Here is an 11595-nt window from a genome sequence, read left to right as displayed (position 1 = left end):
CGAGGCAGCGTGGCATGGTGGGCTGCCCCTCTGAAATTGTGCAAGCACATGGTCCTAAAGCCTGTAGAAGCAGGATGTTCCTTGGCGCCCTAGGCAGCTGGTTTCAGAATGGTCTCGGAAACACAAATGTAATCCATCTACACCAATGCACTCTGTCTTGTAAGGTCTGCGTGTTTAATAGTAATCCTTAGGCTGAGTTGCATTGCCTATTCACATTTCTGATTGGGGCTGGTGCCTGTGCAAGAGATTGGTTTTAGTTTGCTTCCTGTGTGGGTGACTGCATTGATTTATTTTCTTCCTAACATTCTGCCTGCTTTCTGCTAAGGAAAGTCAGAAATGTCTCGGTTTCCTTGCAGGGGGTAGATTGTGTTACAACTACCCAGCTATTGCTTGGTTCTGCTAAAATGCTTCCCGATATCATTGTCTGAGTGTTGGCCTGGTGAAGAGTATAATTTTAGTCCTACACTACGATTCCTAATTTTGTAATCATAATAAGTGGCTTAAAAGTTTAGAGAAATAAAACAGGAGACGTGCTGAGGCTCAGCCTGTCCCACAGAAGAGACTTGAGGGTTTCTTTACAAAAAGGAGATATAGAGGGAAAAAGAAGAATGGGCTGGCATTGTGTATTGGGAAAAGTTAAAGACAGAACACTGAAATCCTGAACTTCTTTAACCCCCATGCTGCTGCCCTTCCTAAATAGGAAGCTAGCGTGACTGACTGACTGACTGACTCTCTTCTCCCTCCATTTCTCCCTTTTGGGTCAGGCTGATGATTTCAGGAAGGGCTCTGTAAAATGAATCTACCCTAGTGCAGTGATTCCCAAACGTGTCCTGGAGGCTGCCCCTACCCCAGGCAGGTTTTCAGTATATCCACAATGAATATGTATGAGAGAAATTTACATGCAAAGAGGTTGTGCATACATATCTACCTAATGCATATTTACTGCAGAGATCCTGAAAACATAGAAATGATGGCACATTATAATTCTCATCACTTCCCTGAGATCCCCTGTACTTATCCCAGGCTTTCTTGAATTCAGATACTGCTTCTGTCTCCACCGCCTACATGAGGAGGCTGTTCTATACATCCACCACCCCCTCTCTAAAGAAATATTTCCTAAGATTACTCCTGAGACTAACCTAATCTCATGACCCCTCATTCTAAAGCCTCCATTGAAAAAGGCTTGTCTCCCATACATGGAAACCTTTGAAATATTTGAATGTCTCTATCATATGTCCCCTATCTCACCTTTCCTCGAGGTTATACATGCTTAGAGCTTTCCTGATATGCTTTACACCGAAGATCACTGACCATTTAGTAACCTCCCTCTGGCCTGACTCCATCCTGTTTCTATCCTTTTGAAGGTGCGATCTCCAGAACTGTACACAGTATTGCAAAATGAGGTCTCAGCAGGGACCTATACGGGGCAATATCGCCTCCCTTTCTCTGCTGACTATTCCTCTCCCTATGCAGCCAAGTATCTTTCTGGGTTTTACCGTCACTTTATTCTTAATGCATTGCCATCAGATACAGTTATCCCTAGGTCCTACTCTTCCTTTGTGCTTAGAAGAATTTCACTTCTCACCACCAATGAGAGGTTGTATGTGTGTACCCGGTGCATAGAGCTCCTGTCTCTCAGAAAACGAGTCCAAGCTCTAGAAGCCAGTGTGGCAGACTTGGAGGAGTTGAGGCAGACAGAAAGGTATATAGATGAGATCTTTAGGAACATAGAGGCCAAGTCCCAACTCCAGTCTGGCAGCCCTGGTGCTGCCTTGGAGGTGGAAGATCAGGTCAGAGAGCATCAACCTGGTGCAACAGGAAAAGAGCCTGTAGCAAGGACCTGCTCTCCAGGTGATGCATTGTCCTTTCATATGGAGGATGTGCCTCCCAGGGTTATTGCCCAGGAGGGAAGGGTTAGATCAGCTATCATAGCTGGTGATTTGATTATTAGGAATGTAGACGGCTGGGTGGCTGGTGTACATGAAGATAGCCTGGTAACATGCCTATCTGGTGTGAAGTTGGCGGATCTCTTGTCACCTAGATAGGCTTTTAGACAGTGTTGGGAAGGAGCTGGCTGTCATGGTACATGAGGGCACGAACAACATAAGAAAATGGGGGAAGGAGATTCTGGAAGCCAGATTTATACTCGGGTAGAAAGCTGAAATCCAGAACCTCCAGGGTAGCATTCTCTGAAATGCTCCCTGTTCTAAGCACAGGTCCCAGAGGCAGGCAGAGCTCCGGAGTCTCAATGTGTGGATGAGACAATGGTGCAAGGAAGAGGGATTCAGTTTTGTAAGGAACTGGGGAACCTTTTGGGGAAGGGGGAGTCTTTTCCAAAGGGATGGGCTCCACCTTAATCAGGGTGGAACCAGACTGCTGGTGCTAACCTTTAAAAAGGAGATAGAGCAGCTTTTAAACTAGAACAAAGGGGAAAGCTGACAGTCACTCAGCAGCGCATGGTTTGGAGGAAGGTATCTTCGAAGGATACTAATGAAGCATTACAGTTAGGGAATCCCAACAGAGGGGTTCCAATAATAAGAAAAGTAGTCTATTTGCCTTTAAGCAAAGAATCATCGGAACTAAAAGATTCCAATTTATCCCTATCAACTGAAAAGCAGAATGTTAATACAAACAAAAAACACACTTTGAAATGTTAGTATGCTAATGCCAGAAATCTAAGAAGTAAGATGGGAGAGTTAGAGTGTATAGCACTGAATGATGACATAGTCTTAATTGGATCTCAGAGACATGGTGGAAAGAGGATAACCAATGAGGACAATGCTATACCGGGGGACAAATTATATCGCAATGATAGAGAAGAGCAACTTGGTGGCATTTTATGTCTGGGATTGCATAGTCCAACACGATAAAGATCCTGCAAGAGATTAAATGCACAATTTAATCTTTATAAGTAGAAATCCCGTGTGTGTTGGGGGAAGAGTATAATGATAGGACTATACTACCGTCCACCAGGCCAAAATAATGAGATGGACAGTGAAATGTTAAGAGAAATTAGGGAAGCTAATCAAAATTGGTAGTGCAGAAATAATGGGAGATTTCAAATTCCACAATATTGACTGGGTAAGTGTAACATAAGGACATAAGAAATTGCCATTCTGGGTCAGACCAAGGGTCCATCAAGCCCAGCATCCTGTTTCCAATAGAGGCCAAACCAGGCCACAAGAAACTGGCAATTACCCAAACACTAAGAAGATCCCATGCTACTGATGCAATTACCGTATTTTTCGCTCCATAAGACGCACCTGACCATAAGACGCACCTAGGATTCAGAGTGGGAAAATTTAAAAAAAAAAAAATTGTGCTAAACCGGCTCTGCGTCTGGGCGTCTTATGGAGCAAATTAGGGGAGTGCATAGGTTTTTTTTTTCTCCCCATTTTGTTTTCGGGTCTGGGGAGGGCCATTTCGGTCCACTCCCCAGATCAGAATATTTTTCTTTCTGTGGGAACCCCCAAACCCCCCCATCCCAACCCTTTAAATTAACAACCTCCACCCCCCTGACCCCCCCAAGACCTGCCGAATTAATTTCCTGCAACCCCCCACCCTCCTGACCCCCCCAAGACCTGCCGAATTAATTTCCTGCAACCCCCCACCCTCCTGACCCCCCCAAGACCTGCCAAACGTCCCTGGTGGTCCAGCGGGGGTCCAGGAGCGGTCCGGGAACGATCTCCTGGGCGTGAGCCGTCGGCTGCCAGTAAACAAAATGGCGCCGACGGCCCTATGCCCTCACTATGTCACTGAGACCGACCGCTGCTATTGGTCGGTCTCAGTGACATAGTGAGGGCATAGGGCCGTCGGCGCCATTTTGTTTACTGGCAGCCGACGGCCCTATGCCCTCACTATGTCACTGAGACCGATCGCTGCTATTGGTCGGTCTCAGTGACATAGTGAGGGCATAGGGCCGTCAGCTGCCAGTAAACAAAATGGCGCCGACGGCCCTATGCCCTCACTATGTCACTGAGACCGACCAATAGCAGCGGTCGGTCTCAGTGACATAGTGAGGGCATAGGGCCGTCGGCGCCATTTTGTTTACTGGCAGCCGATGGCCCACGCCCAGGAGATCATTCCCGGACCCCCGCTGGACCACCAGGGACGTTTGGCAGGTCTTGGGGGGGTCAGGAGGGTGGGGGGTTGCAGGAAATTAATTTGTCAGGTCTTGGGGGGGGGGTTGTAGGAAATTAAGTCGGCAGGTCTTGGGGGAGTCGGGGGGGGGGGGGGGGTTGTTAGATTTTTGTTTGGTTTTTTTTTTATATTCGCTCCATAAGACGCACATACATTTTCCCCCCAGCTTTGGGGGAAAAAAAGTGCGTCTTATGGAGCGAAAAATACGGTAATAACAGTGGCTATTCCCTAAGTAAACTTGATTAATAGCCGTTAATGGACTTCTTCTCCAAGAACTTATCCAAACTTTTTTTGAACCCAGCTACACTTAACTACACTAACCACATCCTCTGGCAACAAATTCCAGAGCTTTATTGTGCATTGAGTGAAAAAGAATTTTCTCCGATTAGTCTTAAATGTGCTACTTGCTAACTTCATGGAATGCCCTCTAGTCCTGCTATTATTCTAAAGTGTAAATAACCGATTCACATCTACTCTTTCAAGACCTCTCATGGTCTTAAAGACCTCTATCATATCCTTGCTCAGCCGTCTCGTCTCCAGGCTGAACAGCCCTAACCTCTTCAGCCTTTCCTCATAGGGGAGTTGTTCCATCCCCTTTATCATTTTGATTGCCCTTCTCTGTACCTTCTCCATCACAACTATATCTTTTTTGAGATGCGGCGACCAGAATTTACCCAGTATTCAAGGAGCGGTCTCACCATGGAGTGATATAGAGGCATTATGATATTTTCCATTTTATTAACCATTCCTTCCTAATAATTCCTAACATTGTTTGCTTTTTTTTTTTACTGCTGCAGCACACTGAACTGACAATTTTAAAGTATTATCCAGTATGATGCCTAGATCTTTTTCCTGGGTGGTAGCTCCTAATATGGAGCCTAACCGTGTAACTACAGCAAGGGTTATTTTTCCTTATATGCAACACTTTGCTAGAAAGATAAAGTTCCAGGATGGAATAAATGACAGTTTTATGGAGCAATTGGTTTAGGAACTGAAGAGAGAGAGCAATTTTAGATCTAATTCTAAGTGGAGCACAGGATTTGGTGATAAAGTTAACAGTGGTGGGGCCACTTGGCAATAGTGATCATAATATGATCAAATTTGAATTAATGACTGGAAGGGGAACAGTAAGTAAATCCATGGCTTTAGCACTAAACTTTCAAAAGGGAAACTGATAAAATAAGAAAAATAGTTAAAAAAAACAAACCCAAAACTGAAAGGTGCAGCTACAAATGTTGAATGTAGACATTGTTAAAAAAATACCATCTTAGAAGCGCAGTCCAGATGTATTCCACACATTAAGAAAGGTGGAAAGAAGGCAAAACGATTACCGGCATGGTTAAAAGGGGAGGTGAAAGAGGCTATTTTAGCCAAAAGTTCTTCATTCAAAAACTGGAAGAAGGATCCATCAGAAGAAAATAGGGAAAAAAACATAAGCACTGGCAAATTAAATGTAAGACATGGATAAGACAAGCTAAGAGAGAAGTTGAAAAGAAGTTGGCTGTAGAGGAAAATCTCATAATAAAACTTTTAAAAATATATCCAAAGTAGAAAGCCTGTGAGGGAGTCGGGCTGTTAGATGATCGAGGGGTTAAAGCAGAACTTAGGGAAGATAAGGCCATCGCGAAACAACTAAAATTCTTTGCTTCGATGTTTACTAAAGAAGATGTTGGAGAGGTACCCGTTCTAGAGAAAGCTTTCATGGGCGATGATTCAGATGGACTGAACCAAATCACGGTGAACCTAGAAGATGTGGTAGGCCTGATTGACAAACTGAAGAGTAGTAAATCACCCGGACTGGATGGTATACACCCCAGAGTTCTGAAGGAACTAAAAAATGAAATTTCAGGTCTATTAGTAAAAATTTGTAACCTATCATTAAAATCATCCATTGAACCTAAAGACTGGAGGGTGGCTAATGTAACCCCAATATTTAAAAAGGGCTTCAGGGGCGATCCGGGAAACTACAGACCGGTTAGCCTGATTTCAGTGCCAGGAAAAATCGTGCAAGCTGTTATAAAGAATAAAATCACAAAACATTTAGATAGACATGGTTTAATGGGATACAGCCAGCATGGATTTATCCAAGGGAAGTCTTGCCTCATAAATCGCCTACATTTTTTTGAAGGGGTTAATAAACATGTGGATAAAGGTGAACCGGTAGATGTGGTGTATTTGGATTTTCAGAAGGCATTTGACAAAGTCCCTCATGAGAGGCTTCTAAGAAAACTAAAAAGTCATGGGATAGGAGGCGATGTCCTTTTGTGGATTACAAACTGGTTAAAAGACAGGAAACAGAGAGTAGGATTAAATGGTCAATTTTCACAGTGGAAAAAGGTAAACGGTGGAGTGCCTCAGGGATCTGTACTTGGACTGGTGCTTTTTAATATATTTGTACATGATCTGGCAATGGGTAGAATGAGAGATGATGAGATTTGCAAGCAGAGTAGTTAAATATCAAGCAGATTGTGATACATTGTAGGAGGACCTTGCAAGACTGGAAGATTGGGCTTCCAAATGGCAGATGAAATTTAATGTGGATAAGTGCAAGGTGATGCATATAGGGAAAAATAACTCTCACTATAGTTACACAATGTTAGGTCCCATATTAGGAATTACCATCCAGGAAAGAGATCTAGGTGTCATCATGGATAATATATTGAAATCGTCAGCTCAGTGTCCTGTGGCAGTCAAAAAGGCGAACAATGTTAGGAATAATTAGGGAAGGAATGGCAAATGTAAAGGTGGATGTCATAATGATTCTATATCGCCCATGATGAGACCGCATCTTGAATACTGTGTGCAATTCTGGTTGCCACATCTCAAAAAAGATACAGTTGTACTGGAGAAAATGCAGAGAAGGGTAATCAAAATGATAAGGGGTATGGAATGGCTCCCCTATGAGGAAAACTGGAGAAGAGATGACGGAGGGGGGATATGATAAAGGTCTACAAAATTATGAACGGACTTGAACAAGTTAATGTAAATTGGTTATTTACTCTTTCAGATAATAGACAGACTAGGGGGCACTCCATGAAGTTAGCAAGTAGCTCATTTAAAACAAATAGAAGAAAATTATTTTTCGCTCAGCGCATAGTTAAGCTCTGGAATTCATTGCCAGAGGATGAGGTTACAGCAGTTTGTGTAAATGGGTTTAAAAAAGGTTTGGATAAGTTCCCAGAGGATAAATCCATAAACTGCTATGACGGTAATTAATAAACAATAGTAGCTTGTGATCTATCTAATGTTTGGCTACTGGTCAGGTACTTGTGACTTGGATTGGCCACTGTTGGAAACAGGATACTGGGCTTGATGGACCCTTGGTCTGACTCAGTATGGCATATCTTATGTTCTTATGTAATATGCATGAGGCAGATTTGCATGTACCACCTTTATTTTGACTCATGCATATTTATTAGGGATATCCTGAAACCCTGGCCTGGTTAGGGCCCTCATGGGATCAGCAGTGAACACCACTGCACTAGTATGAAAACAACCCTGAAGCCATGGCCCCATCCTCCTGCAATATCTCAGACTTAAGAAGCTGAGCAAGACGGCAGAGCAGCCTTTATGGCTGTGAGGTACTGGGGCCTACTTTTAGTGTTCATAGTGCAAAGAAGCTAACATCGGCCACAGAGGTGTTCCTGTGAACTGCCGTAAGTGGCTGAAGGTACATGGGCGGGGGGAGTTTCCAAACCCCGTACAGGGACCAGGCTGAGAGCTTCCACTGCATGCAGACGTTGAGTGGGGGGTGCCCCTACCTACGTCGCCCGCACAAATCGCACGGCGGATGGTTTCCCCTTTGAGGACTGGCTGCAATGTAACATTTGTGAACTAATGCGGCACACGGGCGAAGGTCCTGGATGTGGATGAGAGGAGGCTGGCGTTAGAGGCTTGTGCATGCAGCCCTAATTCTGCACCTCAGCCTGAGATGGCAGCCCCCACCCTCTGCTCAGCCTCACTTATGCGTCCCTTGCTGCGGCGTTATCACAGGGTTTCTTAAAGGGGCAGGCCAGCCACAATTAAATGTAACCATTTATACACCACGGGGCGTCAAGCGAGTTTCCAGGCCAGCTGCCTCCTCAGAAAGCTTCCCCCCAACCCCTGCAATGCCAGATTGGGCGGGGCAGTCCTGGATCCACGAGAACCTCTGATTTAAAAAGCTCGTTTCTGAATGACTCGCAGTGGGGCTTGTGCCAGATAAATTCTTGGCCTCTTCCCTTTTGCTGCTCTGACACCCAGTTGGGTCTGAAGGATCCAGTACCTGGTCTTAGTTGGGGCTTCGGTATCAGTCGCTCACATGAAGTCAGTGAGCCATGATTTCTGGAGAAAATAATTTTAACTTTTTTTTTTTAATTTTATAATTCATATTTTATTAGTTTTCATAAAGTAATCCTACATCTTACTTCATCGAAAAAGAAAAGATATGTAAAATATCTAATTTCACATTAAACATGCCAATAGGAAATTACCAATTACAACACTTTTCAGTGAGGTATAAATCTCAGAACTTAAGAAACAAAAGAAACAGGCCCTAATAATTAAAGGGAGTATGTACAAGAAACAATACAAAACAAGATAAACTGGCTTAACGGATTCGATGGATTACAATAAATGATTATCTAAGGGATCTATTACACAGGATTGATGTTTAAATTCCTGGCATTTAAGAAGGATTTCAGTTGTTCAGACATAGTGAAAACAAAACATTCATCTTTTCCTCAAATTATGGATCTGCGAGGATATTTTAATACAAATGTATAACCTAAGGTTAATACATGAGATCTCATACTAACGAACTCCCGTCTCCTTATTTGGGTGGCCCTAGCAAAATCTGGAAATATTTTAACAACTTGACCCAAAAAAGTAGTAGTTGTATTTTGAAAATATTTTCTCATAACATCACTTATATCTTTCTCAGTCACAAAGGACATGAGTAACACTCCTCAATCTAATATCTCTACTGTTGAGCTTTCCAAAAATTGCGTCAAGTTGTCGAGAGCTTCCATCTGGTTATCTCCAATATTTCTTCTGGCTTTTGATATAAAGTATGCCTTATTTACCAGAGGAAGTTTAGACTCTTCAAATTTTAAATTTTCCACAAAAAAAACCTTATTAATATGCTATGGGTGTCCTCTCCCAGAGCACGAAGAAAATGTAAGAATCTTAGGTTGAGATGTCTCACGTGGTTTTCCAAGGATTCCATAAGCTTTTATCAATTTAAAGTTCATGGACTGAACTTGTGATGTATTTTGTTCCACCACTTCAACTCTGTTGCTAAGATCCTTAATCTGGCCTCCCAAGTTGAGGTTAAGGGACTGTATCTCCGATACCACTTTCACATATTTGTTTTCACAGTCCTTCACTAGCCTTCCGAGGTTAGCAACAAGGTCCCATAAAGTGTCCAGGGTCACTATAGCCGGTTTGGGGTGGCAATTGAAAAGACTCGCCTCCTTCATGGGCATTCAGCGCTCCTGGAACATCCAACGCCTGCGCTGCCATAATCCTGCTTTCTTCCTGCACAGGATCAACTGGGGATAAAGATGGTTCAGATTCCTCTAGGTCCCTGATCGATGCTGATTCCAGCAAACTGGAGGAGAACTGAGGCTGCAGCGTCGTTCCTCCGTCTTGGCTTCCTGCCGGTCGGGCGAGGTCATCCTTATGCGCTGCATCTAACAGGTTCACCCGCGGCGCTGGAGGTCGATAATCCGGGGGACTAAGTGTGGTTTCCCCAGACAGCGAGGGAGCTCCCTCTCCTGTCGCTGAAGCAGGGACAATTCCACCCGTTCTTTCCACCGAGGCGGTCGCAAAGGAGGTAATCAGCTTCTGTCCTTCAGGTAAAAGGGGTGCCGGGGGGGGGGGAAACCCGAATTTTACCTTTCCTTTTAGGAGGCATTTTCAACCAGGGAATATTTATCAGAGAGCAGCTTCTCGTGCCACCGTTCACGCCGCCATCTTGGGCCTTATAATTTTAACTATAATGTTCTGCTTTTTTGAAATGCGTAGCTCTGTAGTTTTTTTTTTATGCTAGAAAGCATTTCAAGATAGCAGATGTTCGAAAGGCTCAAGCTGAAATGGTTTTAGACGTTGTCCTTTTGCATTCACTTATGGGTCGTGCCACGCGCATAACCACCGATATACGCACAAGGGCCGGGCCTAAAGAAAGGGGGGGTGGCCCGGTGCCGTGGTCTGGGCAGGGCGGGGATTGTCCCAGGGAAGCCCGGCAGAGGAGCAGTAAGTAATCAAACAAAAAAATTAAGTAGTTAGGAAGGGGTCAGAGAGGAGAGGGACAGGGTAGGAAGGTTAGTGTTAGGGATAGGAAAGTTCCCTCCTCCTTAAGTGAAGTGGACTGGGAGGGACCTGGAAGAGGCCTGAATGTGTCCCCGCCTGTGCGCAGCCAGATCGGCACGTCCATGTGCGCACGCCGGGAACTGTGCACGGTCCTCGACGACCCTCTGCCAGCACAAGCTTGCATCTGCTCGAGATCTTTAATAATTAGAAACAAAGGGGTAGATTTTATAAATTTACGCGCACGCGCGAACAAAAGTACACTGGATTTTATAAGAGCCGGGGTCGGTGCGCGCAAGGCGGTGCACATTTGTGCAGCCTGCACTCGCCGAGCCCAGCGCGCGCTGCCTGTTCCCTTGGAGGGAACTTTCCTTCCACCTCCCCTCACCTTCCCCTCCCTAACCCCCCCCCGGCCCTTTCTAAACCACCCCCCTACCTTTGTTGGCAGATTTACGCCTGCCGAAAGCATCACCCGACCCGGGGACTGGTCCGGAGGCCTCGACCACGCCTCCTGCCCCGCCCTGAAATTTGTGCCGCCCCCGACACGCCCCCTTTGCAAAGCCCTGGGGCTTGCGCGCGCCTCCGAGCCTATGCAAAATAGGCTCGGTGCGCGCAGAGGGGGTTTGGGGTAGGTTTTCGGGGGGAGGTACGCTCGTACCCCTTTGAAAATCTACCCCAAACCTCTGTTATCGCTTCTATCTACAGTGTGATTTGGCTCTCAGGAAAATTCATTTCTTTGCACTTTTGCTACAAATGTGCAGTCAAAGGGAGAGCGCCAGTGTGGATAATGGCAGAGCCCGGGCCTGCAGTCAGGCTGATAAATAGTTACAAGGCGGAGTCCAACGGCCGCTCCCCTCCTCCCTCCCGGGAACGCACCTTTAGAGATTTGTAATTCGTGGTAAAAATCCGCGCCTCCCGCTCAGCGAGAACACAGCTTAGTATTGGCCTCGACAGCAGCCTCTGAGGATCTTGAACGATGGCTGCAGGATGCTGGGACGAGGGGTTAGGACTGAGGCTTGGGTCCTGAGGCTAAAGCATAGAATAAGACGACAGATCTGGCGCACGAGCCCCATCCACTCCGCCCCTTTTCTTTCCTGTTGCAGTGCCATAGACCCCACTTGATTTCTGGCGAACCCATCACTTCTTTGCATCTAAGGATCCTCTGTG

Source organism: Rhinatrema bivittatum, chromosome 11 (assembly GCF_901001135.1).
Source record: "Rhinatrema bivittatum chromosome 11, aRhiBiv1.1, whole genome shotgun sequence".
In the NCBI taxonomy this organism is placed as follows: domain Eukaryota; kingdom Metazoa; phylum Chordata; class Amphibia; order Gymnophiona; family Rhinatrematidae; genus Rhinatrema; species Rhinatrema bivittatum.
The sequence above is the reverse complement of the archived record's forward strand: the minus strand, read 5'-3'. Positions refer to the sequence as shown.